Raw genomic sequence first — 11065 nt, 5'->3', positions numbered from 1 at the left:
AACTGAACTCAGTGAATTGACATTAGACTGGAAATTCATAAGATGAATAGAAATACTGCTGAAGCTGAATGATATGTGTGTGTGTGTATGTGTGTGTGATCTTTGTTTTCTCCAATTCACCAGGTCTGTAAAGTTCAGTATGACTGTGGTACATGATACAAAAGAATAAATACAGAAGAATAACAACTTTATGTGAATAACTTTACTCTTCTTAAAAATAACTCATAAAACAAGTAAAAGTACAAATGTGTACAAGTTAGAGACTTCCTCAGTAAGTTTACACTCTTTTGGAGTGATTTTAATTGTGTGTTAAAGAAGAAAGATTAGAGGTAAAGTAGAGGATGCAGAGTCCATCACTGAGGCCGTCTCTCCTGCATGAAGTCCAGGTGCTGGTTTTCCAGTGTGTGCGTCTGATGGCCCAAATCTGACTCAGAGCTGTAACACCATCAATGGCTGCAGTATGGAACAGATGTGGGTGTGTCCTCATCTCCCATAGGAGTCCAAATCGTCATCAAACAGCCCTACAGACACAAAAACATGTGAAAATATAAACAACCAGACTATCAGCAGTGATTTAAGTACTTTAAGACCTCTGTGAAAATCATTTACAGTATATATCACAGAATTTAAGGCCTTTATAATCACAGAGCATACAGAGAAAAGTACTAAACTGAATCAATTTCAGCTTTCATTTTTCATGATGTATATTGTATTAATAATTAAATTTCATTATCTGTATCTTTACCACACATTTGCCACACAGGTGTAGATACTATAGGTTCGGTGAATGCTTACATTGCACTGATTAGAATATACTGGACATTCAAAGCTAAGATTCAGCGCACTGTGTTAGAGGCTGGGATTTGATGAATTCATCATATATACAACCTTTGATCATCATTTATGTCCAGTTGAGAATGAATCTGTGCACTCACATATTAAATGAACTGAAATCAGTAGTGTGATCTCCAGTCTTTATATGTTGAATGAGAGAACTGACAGCTGTTATTTTAATCAGCCTGTCTCAGTTGTTTTAACTCTTAAGTACCACAGAGTAATGTGGTAACATCTGGACTGATGAGTTTACTGTCAGCATTTGTAATCGCTAGTTTAAAGGCTGTAGGTTGCAGCCATTGCTCTAACACCGTATAAATGTAACAGGGCTCAGTGCTGGTTCTAACAGTCTGAGCTGCTTCCAGCTTTATTTGTGAAGAGCACAGCAGCTTATAAAACACGTAGCGAGCTCGTACAGCTGCGACGTAAAACTTTCATTAGCTAAGATGATCTTAAAATAACGGGGGCTACGTGCGGTGACGCTAGCGTTAGCCACGTTAGCACCTTACCTTCAACAGGTGGTCAGAATGTGTAGACAGGCACTCAGTCAGAGGTTGGCTCTCCGTTTCGCTGCAGGGTCCCTTCATTCTTCACATATCCGTGTCGAGCCGAGTGTAAATCCCGACGCTGAACGGCCTTTGTACAAGCACACACGCCTGTAGCAGGGAGAAGCTTTGAGCTAGAAAAATCCAGGCTGGCAGACAGCCTGTGTCTGACCAACCAATCAGAGAGCTCCTTACATCCCACGGTGTGGCTAATTTGAATAGCCTCCAGCAAGTTGTTAATCGAAGAGCTAATCCAGCAGCTAATCCAGCAGCTAATCCCAGAGCGAACAGGAAAGGGAAATGGATTTTGAACTGCAGTTTATTAAATTGCAAGTGGAAAAAAGGATTTTGAACTGCAGTTTATTAAATTGCAAGTGGAAAAAGGATTTTGAACTGCAGTTTATTAAATTGCAAGTGGAAAAGGATTTTGAACTGCAGTTTATTAAATTGCAAGTGGAAAAAGGATTTTGAACTGCAGTTTATTAAATTGCAGGTGGAAAAAGGATTTTGAACTGCAGTTTATTAAATTGCAGGTGGAAAAAGGATTTTGAACTGCAGTTTATTAAATTGCAAGTGGAAAAAGGATTTTGAACTGCAGTTTATTAAAGTGCAACTGGAAAAAGGATTTTGAAATGCAGTTTATTAAAGTGCAATTGGAAAAAGGATTTTGAAATGCAATTGGAAAAAGGATTTTGAAATGCAGTTTATTAAATTGGAATTCAAAAATGAATTTACAATTGCAGAATTTATTCTAAAATTCATTATTAAAGCACAGAAATTTTTATTTCGATGCGCGTGGCTCTTCTGGTCCTCCATATCAGGATCCCCTTCTTGTTACATTTTAATACAAGGGGTACCCTCTCAGCCTAGTCAGTGTGTTCAGTGATTGTTCTCCCAACCACATGCACCTCACGTTAATTACTGATTCTAACGTGGCCGTAGGTGTGAATTTCATTGTTAATGACTATCAGTCTGTGTGTGTTAACACTGCGATGGACTGGTGGACTGTCCAGGGCGTACTCCATCTCTTACTTTATGACAACTGGGATAACCTTAAACCCTCCTGCAACCCGAAATTAGATAGGAGATTAAGAGGATGGATTTATGGATAGTTTATTTGGACATGAGAAATTCAAAATGCTCAGTATCAGATCTGGATGACAATTATATGACACTCTTAACATAGGAGCACATTATAAGGATATAAACAACACATTATAAAGAAATACTACTTTATCTTTTCATATCCTAAACCAGGCTTGGGCAACTCCAGGCCTCGAGGGCCGGTGTCCTGCAGGTTTTAGATCTCACCCTGGGTCAACACACCTGAATCAAATGATTAGTTCATTACCAGGCCTCTGGAGAACTTCAAGACATATTGAGGAGGTAATTTAGCCATTTAGCCAGCTGTGATGGATCAAGGACACATGTAAAACCTGCAGCACACCAGCTCTCGAGGCCTGGGTTTGGACACCACTGTCCTAAACTTTGTGGAAATATTTACCTTACAAAGATAAATCCCATAGTAAAACTACTGAATTCAACTTTAGTTATAAAAAGCCAAATCACCTCAAGTCACTCTATATTGTAGGGTAAGGACCCGGGACAGACAACCTCCTGTGAGGAAGCACTTGGGGACAGCGGGAAGAAGCCTCCAGCAGAACCAGGCTCAGGTAAGTGCGGCCATCCACCATAGCCAGCTAGGGGTGAGGGGAGGAAGAGAAGATAAAAGATATGCTGTGGAAGAGAGCTAGAAATTTGGATCAACTGAAGGCTTTATCCTGATAATAATGAATTACAGTAGTCCAGCCTAGAAGTAATAAATGCATGAACTAGTTTTTCAACATCACTCTGAGACAGGATGTTTCTAATTTTAGAGATATTGCACAAATGCAAGAAAGCAGCCCAATATATTTGTTTAATATGTGCATTGAAGGACATGTCCTGGTCAAAAACAACTCCAAGATTCCTCACAGTGTTACTGGAGGCCAAGGTAATGCCATCCAGAGTAAGCATCTAATTAAACATCACCATAATTCTAGGATTTTGGGGGCCAAGTACAATAACCTCGGATTTATCTGAATTTAGAAGCAGGAAATTAGAGGTCACCCAGACCTTTAATAAATTTGTTTCACTTGTATTTACTGTATTTGCTCATTTACTCTTACTTAAGAAGACTCTGACTCACATTTGTACATGAAGGCAAACTACTGGCATACGCATTACAAATATAATCATAACTATAGAAAGTCAAAAATAAGTAGAAAGTCTAACAAGAGCAATTTTCCCAACTGTCTCTTTGTGTCTATTTCACATGTTGAAGGACTTTTAATCTGTCATAACATGGAGCTGTTGAGTCCTGACCAAGCATCGATGTAACAGTGCAACACTGATCATACTCAAAACCTGTGACTTTTATGAACACATTCTTAGAGTCTGTATGTGGCTCAGCTTGTGTCAGTAATCAAAGCAACAACGAGAGGAGGGGTCGTGAAGATAAGATAAGATAATTCTTTATTGTCATTGCACAGTCATACATAGTACAGTAGTACAATGAAATTGGAAAAACTGTCCTACGTCGGTACTACATATAACACAACACGACACGATATGACACATCACAACGCAACACAAACAACACAACACAGTATATTAACTTAGAAATAAAAAAGAAGAAGTGTTATGTGTATTGCACACTGTTATTATTGCACATTAATTATTATTGCACCTTGTTATAAATATAAATATTATTATTGTTATTGTTTTAAACATTGTTACCTCCCCTAAAAAAAAAGTCCAGGCAGGTAGCCAATCAGGTCAGCTATTTGCATTGATTAGGGCTATTGCCCTGTTGTAAAAGCTGTCCCTGAGTCTGTTTGTTCGGGACCTCAGCAGCCTGAACCTCTTGCCAGACGGCAGCAGCTTAAACACCCGGTGTCCTGGGTGTGTACAGTCTCGTAGGATGCTGCGTGCCTCTTGAGACAGCGAGTGCTGTACAGGTCCTTCAGGGAGGGAAGAGGATGTCCAATGATTTTTGGGCCATATTGATGACCCTCTGGAGTGCCTTTCTGTGTGCTGTGGTGCAGCTGGAGAACCATACACCGATGCAATATGTCAGCACACTTTCAATGGAGCAGCGGTAGAAGACGGTCAGCAGCTCCTTCTTCAGGTCCATTTTTCTGAGGATTCTCAGAAAGTGGAGACGCTGTTGGGCCTTCTTTAAGACCGCAGAGGTGTTAGAGCTCCATTGGAGGTCTGTGTCTATGTGCACACCCAGAAACTTGAAACTGGAGACCCTTTCCACGCACTCCCCATTGATGCTGACAAGCTGCAGCTCGGACTTCCTCCTTCTGAAGTCAACTACCAGTTCTTTTGTCTTGGTGGTATTGAGGTCCAGGTTGTTATCTACACACCAATCTGACAGCCTCTGAACTTCAGCTCTGTACGCCGCCTCATCTCCCCTGAGATGAGCCCCACCACGGTGGTATCATCTGCAAACTTGATGACTGCGTTGTCTGGGTGGGTACTAACACAGTCATGTGTGTACAGAGTGTACAGTAGGGGACTCAGTACACAGCCTTGTGGAGAGCCGGTGTTGAGGCTGAGGGCTGAGGAAAGATGAGGCCCCACTCTAACTCTCTGTACACGGTCTGACAGGAAGTCTCTGATCCAGCGGCAGGTGGTAGAAGGAAGTCCGATTTCCAGCAGTTTAACTATTAGCCTGTCCGGGAGTATCGTATTGAAAGCAGAGCTAAAGTCAACAAAGAGCAGCCTGGCGTAACGGCCCTGCACTTCCAGGTGAGATATGGTGGTGTGGAGCGTTGTAGCAATGGCATCTTCAGTTGATCTGTTAGCTCTGTATGCGAACTGGAGTGGGTCGAGTGTGGGTGGCAGGCAGGACATGATGTGACGTCGGACCAGTTTCTCAAAGCACTTCATTATAACAGGTGTTAGAGCAACTGGTCGGTAGTCGTTGAGGCTGCTAATGTTAGTACGCTTTGGCAGTGGGACAATTGTGGCTGACTTTAGGCACGGCGGGATGCAGGACTGGGACAGTGAAGTGTTGAAGATCTTAGTGAAGACCCCAGCCAGCTGGTCTGCACACTCTTTTTAGGACCTTTGCGGTTACCCCATCTGGTCCGGCGGCCTTCCTGGGGTTCACTGCCCTCAGTGTGCGCCTCACCTCATATTCCTGCACTATGAGGCTTGGGCTGCTGCTGCTGTCCGATGTTTTTGCTGCTGCTGCCTCTGGTCCCTTCACCTCAAAGCGTGCGAAGAAGTGGTTCAGCTCCTCCGCAAGCTCCGCATTGCCCTCAGTCAACGTGGTATTGCAAGGTTTGTAGTTGGTTAAGTGCTGAACTCCTTGCCATACCTGTCGTGAGTTGTTGGTGCTGAAGTGGTCTTCGATCCTTCTCTTGTACGCTGCCTTGGCTTCTCTGATGCCTCTTTTCAACTCAGATCTGGCTGCACTGTACTGCACACCATCACCGGATCTAAAAGCGGCGCCACGTTGCTTCAGCAGGACCTGGACCTCTTTAGTCATCCAGGGTTTCTGGTTGAATACACCCGGAGACGTTTGTCCACAGTGACACTGTTGACACAGAAGTTAATATATGAGAGCACTGATGTTGTGTGCTCTTCGAGGTCCTGATGTTCAAACACGCTCCAGTCCGTGTTTTCAAAACAGTCCTGCAGCTGATGTGATGCACCTTCTGGCCAGGTTTTCACAGTTTTTGTGACTGGGGGGGCTCTTCTCCTAATGGGAGTGTATGCAGGGATCAGCAGCACGGACATGTGGTCTGACAAACCTAGATGTGGTAGAGGGGTTGCTCTGTAGCCTTTTGGATGTTGCTGTAGGCTTTATCCAATGTGTTTTTCCCCTGGTTGCACATTTAATATGCTGTTCAAATCTGGGGAATACTGACCTTAAATCAGCATGGTTGAAGTCCCCAGCTATAATGTGCACTGCGTTTGGATGGGAGTTCTGCTGGTTGCTTATTGTCTTGTGCAGCTCCTCCATGGCCGAGTTAGCATTAGCATCGGGTGGTACATACACGGCCGTTACCATGACAACAGTAAACTCGCGAGGTATGTAGACGGGTCTGCACTTCACAGTCAAATATTCCAAATCCGGGGAACAATGGCTGTCTACAATCTTTGTGTTTTTGCACCAGCTGTCATTGGTGTAGATGCATAAACCCCCTCCTTTGATCTTACCGGAGTGGCCGTTCCTGTCGTGACGGTGGACCGTGCAGCCTGCTAGCTCAATAGCCGAGTCCGGAATTGATGGCTGCAGCCAAGTCTCTGTGAGTAATATTATGCTACTGTCCCGTACACACTTGTTGACTGCAATCTGTAATCTCAGTTCGTCGATTTTGTTGGTTATGGACCTGACGTTAGAGAGGAAAATACTCGGAAGCGGTGGCTTAAATGGCTGTTTCTTTAGCCGTGCTAGTGGGCCCGCCCTGCAGCCACGCTTTTGCCTCCTTTGTTTACGTTTCCTCTTTGTCTTGCCGCTGGGAAGAACCAACCACGGAGACCCTGGAGCTCTTATTATGTCCTCCGGAATGCCGTGAAAATGGTGGTAGTCCGATGTAATGCTCCTTGCACAGCGTAATCCCAAACTCAGAAGGTCCTGACGACTGTAAGTGGACTCTACTCGTTGTATAATAATAAAAAACACACACATCCACACAGATACACGTAGAAAAAGTAAAAAACAAAACACCGAACGTGAGGAGCAGTGAGCCGCTGCGTCTGTGCGCGCCGCCATCATTTACAGGTCATTTACATCATGAACCTGGAAGTTGAACTTCATGTGTAATTGGTAGTCTGTTCAAACACTTTTTTAAAAGTCAGCTCACTTATTTCACCTCCTGGTCAGATAAAATGTTCCTACTTTGCATGAAGCTTTATTTTCATAAGCGTGAGAGAACAATCTCATTGGTAGATCAGAGGAACTCCTGAAGGGTTACTGAGATAAATCATTTCCCTATTTTCCATTTCTCCACTCTCATAAAAGCAGGTTGGATAAGGGCTCAGCTCTTACCCAGAGGCTCGCAGACGAGCTCGACATTAGCTCGTCACTTCTGGGGAAGCCGGATTGCAGGATGCTCGTTGTACTTGTTTGTGTGCTGGGAGAAGTGTGAGTTTTAGACTGAGACAGCTCCAAGCAGATCAAAGCTCTGCAGGGTGAGTAAAAATGAGAGGTGGTTAGTAATGAATCTACGAAAATCACAGTGAATATGAACAAAACAAAGAGAGAGCCCACTCATGTTAGGCTCATTAGACATTTCTGCATGTGTTACAATGCTTCTATGTATGTCTGTGTTATGCTCTGCCTGCAACTACGTTTGTGTGTGTGTCTCAGAGGTGTAGTAAAGACAGGGTGTGGTGGTCTGAGGGTCGGAAAGGCAGACTAATGGATATTATACTAATGGGCAAAGGCAGTACGACTATTCAGGCAATTAGAACAGGAAAGAGGGCGAGTGAGGATTGGTGATGATGGACCTGAGTGACTGCCATCACTCAGACCCCTGAACTAATGAACACAGAAGATACAGACCATCATCTTCGCTGGACACAAAGATCTTTTTTTTTTACTTTTAAGCGGAAATATTTTCCCCTGCCACCTGGAAATATTGGAAACAGAAGATGTTATGCTGTTTGTTACATCGGGAGACCTATTGTGTAGATTATTATCTTGTCGAATAGTTGTGGTAAATATTTCCCACAAATTACAAAAATTACAAACGCACACATTACAATAATAAAAGATGTATTTTTGTCATTTTTGGAATCAGAAAATTCCCATTTATAAATTTAAATATATTTGGAGATACCTATCATCAAGGAAAGTTTATATAAGAATCATAGGGGCTTTAGTTTGTAGCATAAACATGGCTCAAGATACAGTATGAAAACACTGACACCACAAAGGCAGCCAGCAGATGTCATGGTTTTCGATTTTTGTTTGTTTTTGGATGTCACTGTACACCAGCAGTTAGTTTTTCAAGCCATCCTTGCATCTTCTGTTGAATTCTTTACTTTTTTTTCTTTGCTTTTGCATATTTGCATGTTTGCCTTTGTGTGTACACCTTATTTGTTTCAGTAGCTGCCTCTGTGTGTTGGTTACTCAAGATTTGGATTTTGGACTTTTACTTGGTCCTGGTTTCCTGCACTTCATTCTTCTCCTGCTCCAACAATTACATTGGGAGATAAATTATGAAACATCTCTAATTCATTTTCTCTATGCATTGGCTAAGATATCATGTCCAAATCCTTCATCAATCAAGTGGAACTGTGGTTTAAAAAGCAAAAAAATATTTCTTCTTCTACTATCTGAAAATGTCATTCTGAATTTGTGCTAAATAGGATCAAATTAAGTTATTAGTTGCTTTTAAAAACTTTATATCTGCAGAGATATTCGACAGGCAAAATAATCATCATTCAGTCTCACAGAGTAAATGTCATAAATTAGTCAACAATACAATCTCTGTCTAAACTGTGCCGTAAACACAGGTGTTAATCTCCCAGCAGCGAGTACAAAATTTAAACCGCATGATGCAAGACTCTCCAGTCGTGCAGCGCTGGGCGAGTTTAGTTAATGGGAGAGGTTTTGACACTCGCACCAACTTTCATTACAGGCAGTGAAATGCTGGATGCAATTTTAATGAAGCCTTTTCATAAATCTTTATACTAATGAACCACAGAGCCTGTGAGGTTACGAAGGCTTATTCAGACTGGACGGAGGAGAGTTTGGAAACATTATATTCTGCTGCCGTCACAGCAGATGTAGATGATTCTGTGTTTATTAGCAGCAGCGGTGGGGTCAGCTTACATTTCTGTGGTTGAATTATCAGACTGCATGAAAGCAACGGGAATTCACGAGCGTGTTTTTAAAGCGAGATCACTTTACCCACATTGTGCAGCTGTGTCAAAAGTAAGCACCACAATGACATTTAGCGTCACTTTGCAGTTTCAGTGATATTTGTGTGGTGGCTCTGTGATGCTTTCCCCCTGCATGTGCCCATTTCATACTGCAGCATGTGGCATTTTAGTAGGATTTCAGTCCTGTGATGGCTCGAGCATTAGACATCAGTTATATCTGTCTATCTGTCTCTCTAATAGAAATGCAGATAGTGATTATCGTGGCTCAAAAGGATGATTTTATGCTAAATAATAAGCATCAAAACAAAAACCCTCGGGGCATTTCAGTATGACGGATTCTCGTGCTAATTTGCTTGATGTTTGGATTAGAACAGGTTGCCATCATTAGTGTTTGTGCGTGTGGGTGTGCATATGTACATTCATGTTGGTGTGTCTAGCTTCTGTGTAACTGCTTCGCATCTTAATTACTAGGGTTGGTATTATTTCTGCATCATGTCAAGAGATTTGCCACCGTTGCTCTCTCCGGGCCCCTCTGTCTGTCTCTGTCTTAATTAAGTGAACATCAGGTGCAAATTAGCCAAGAATAACTTGTGCCTAGTATAAATGTGGCTCTATGCCAGCTGGAGGAAACTGTGTTGGTTATGGCAACCAGAAGGATAGCCTGGAAGTCTGATTTCCACTGCCATCTGCTGGTGGACTGAGGCTCTCACACCGTGTGCTCTGTTTCTTTCAACATGAGTGGCCCACCTCTGCTCTCTGCTGGTATGTGATCTACATTGAGGCTGATGGTAGCCTAAGGTAACGTTACGGCTGATCATGTCAGCACTGCCAGAGGATGAAACGCTTCTTCAAAAGCAGCCTGGGAGAGAGGTGAGTGTGAATTCTGTTAAAAGCCGAATTAGTTTTTTTCTCTTGTTTCTTTCAATATTTTTGGGTGAATCGCACCGCCACAGGGGGAGAGACAGAGTACAAATGTAACACATACCTGTTGTCAGAATCACCTTTTTAACACGGAACTGCGGGCTCTGTCCGAACACTGATATCTTAAAACCATGCTCTCGCTTTTCATCTGCACCTATGGGGGTGGACTGAAGAGAAAAAGCTGCACAGAGATCAAAGCGCTCACCTGGATTCACCCTGGAGTTGTCTCATCACATCTTCAGTTTATGTTTTCTGCTGCCATTAGAGGAACATGTGTAATTAGTCTAGTCTGCTACATGTACAGTGGGTGAAATTTACCCAGATGTTTCCACAAGGTAACAAGAAGTTCGTGATATATCTAGAATGGTGGGTTAAATGTGATATTAAACTTGAGTCTTCAAATGACAGATGTGTGACATCCATCAGGCACAACATTACAGCATTTACTGACGGGTGCATAACGTTGATTGAAATGTATATTTCAAGGGCTGAGCTGCATTTAGGCATCACGTGAACAGTCCCTTGTTCGATGTGTTGAACGCTGCAATAGAAGAAATGGACAAGCAAGAACAATAACAGTGATAATAGTCTGAGCACTTAACTGACATGACTAGAAGCCTTGGAAGGTCTTTCCCAGTATGTAGAACTCATGGGCATTTATACAGTGCTTTTCTGACTACTCAAAGAACTTGAAAATACAAGCCACTTTCCTTACATATTTATACAGCCATCGACCATGTATACATACCTATACTCAGTTTAAGTTCACCAATTAACCTAACATTCTGGACTGTGGAGGGACGTCGGTGGAAACCCATGTAGGCACAAGAGGAACGTACAAATCCCAGACAGAAAGGCCCCCAAGCAGCCAGGAG

The 11065-nt window shown here is 42.6% G+C and overlaps 1 long non-coding RNA gene across 2 annotated transcripts; it reads left to right on the top strand.

Annotated features, from left to right (window-relative positions):
• Window positions 1-6262: 6262 nt before the first annotated feature.
• Window positions 6263-10641, top strand: LOC120442186. Of its 2 annotated transcripts, none has more exons than XR_005614551.1 (3): window positions 6263-7023; window positions 7402-7571; window positions 10009-10641. It is a non-coding gene; the product is annotated as an uncharacterized LOC120442186 (long non-coding RNA). The 2 variants fall into 2 exon arrangements; XR_005614552.1 differs by lacking the exon at window positions 10009-10641 and adding an exon at window positions 7750-9046.
• The last annotated feature ends 424 nt before the right edge of the window (window positions 10642-11065 follow it).

This window comes from Oreochromis aureus, linkage group 10, assembly GCF_013358895.1.
Source record: "Oreochromis aureus strain Israel breed Guangdong linkage group 10, ZZ_aureus, whole genome shotgun sequence".
Classification (NCBI taxonomy): Eukaryota; Metazoa; Chordata; class Actinopteri; order Cichliformes; family Cichlidae; genus Oreochromis; species Oreochromis aureus.
This window is presented reverse-complemented; position numbering and strand designations above follow the sequence as displayed.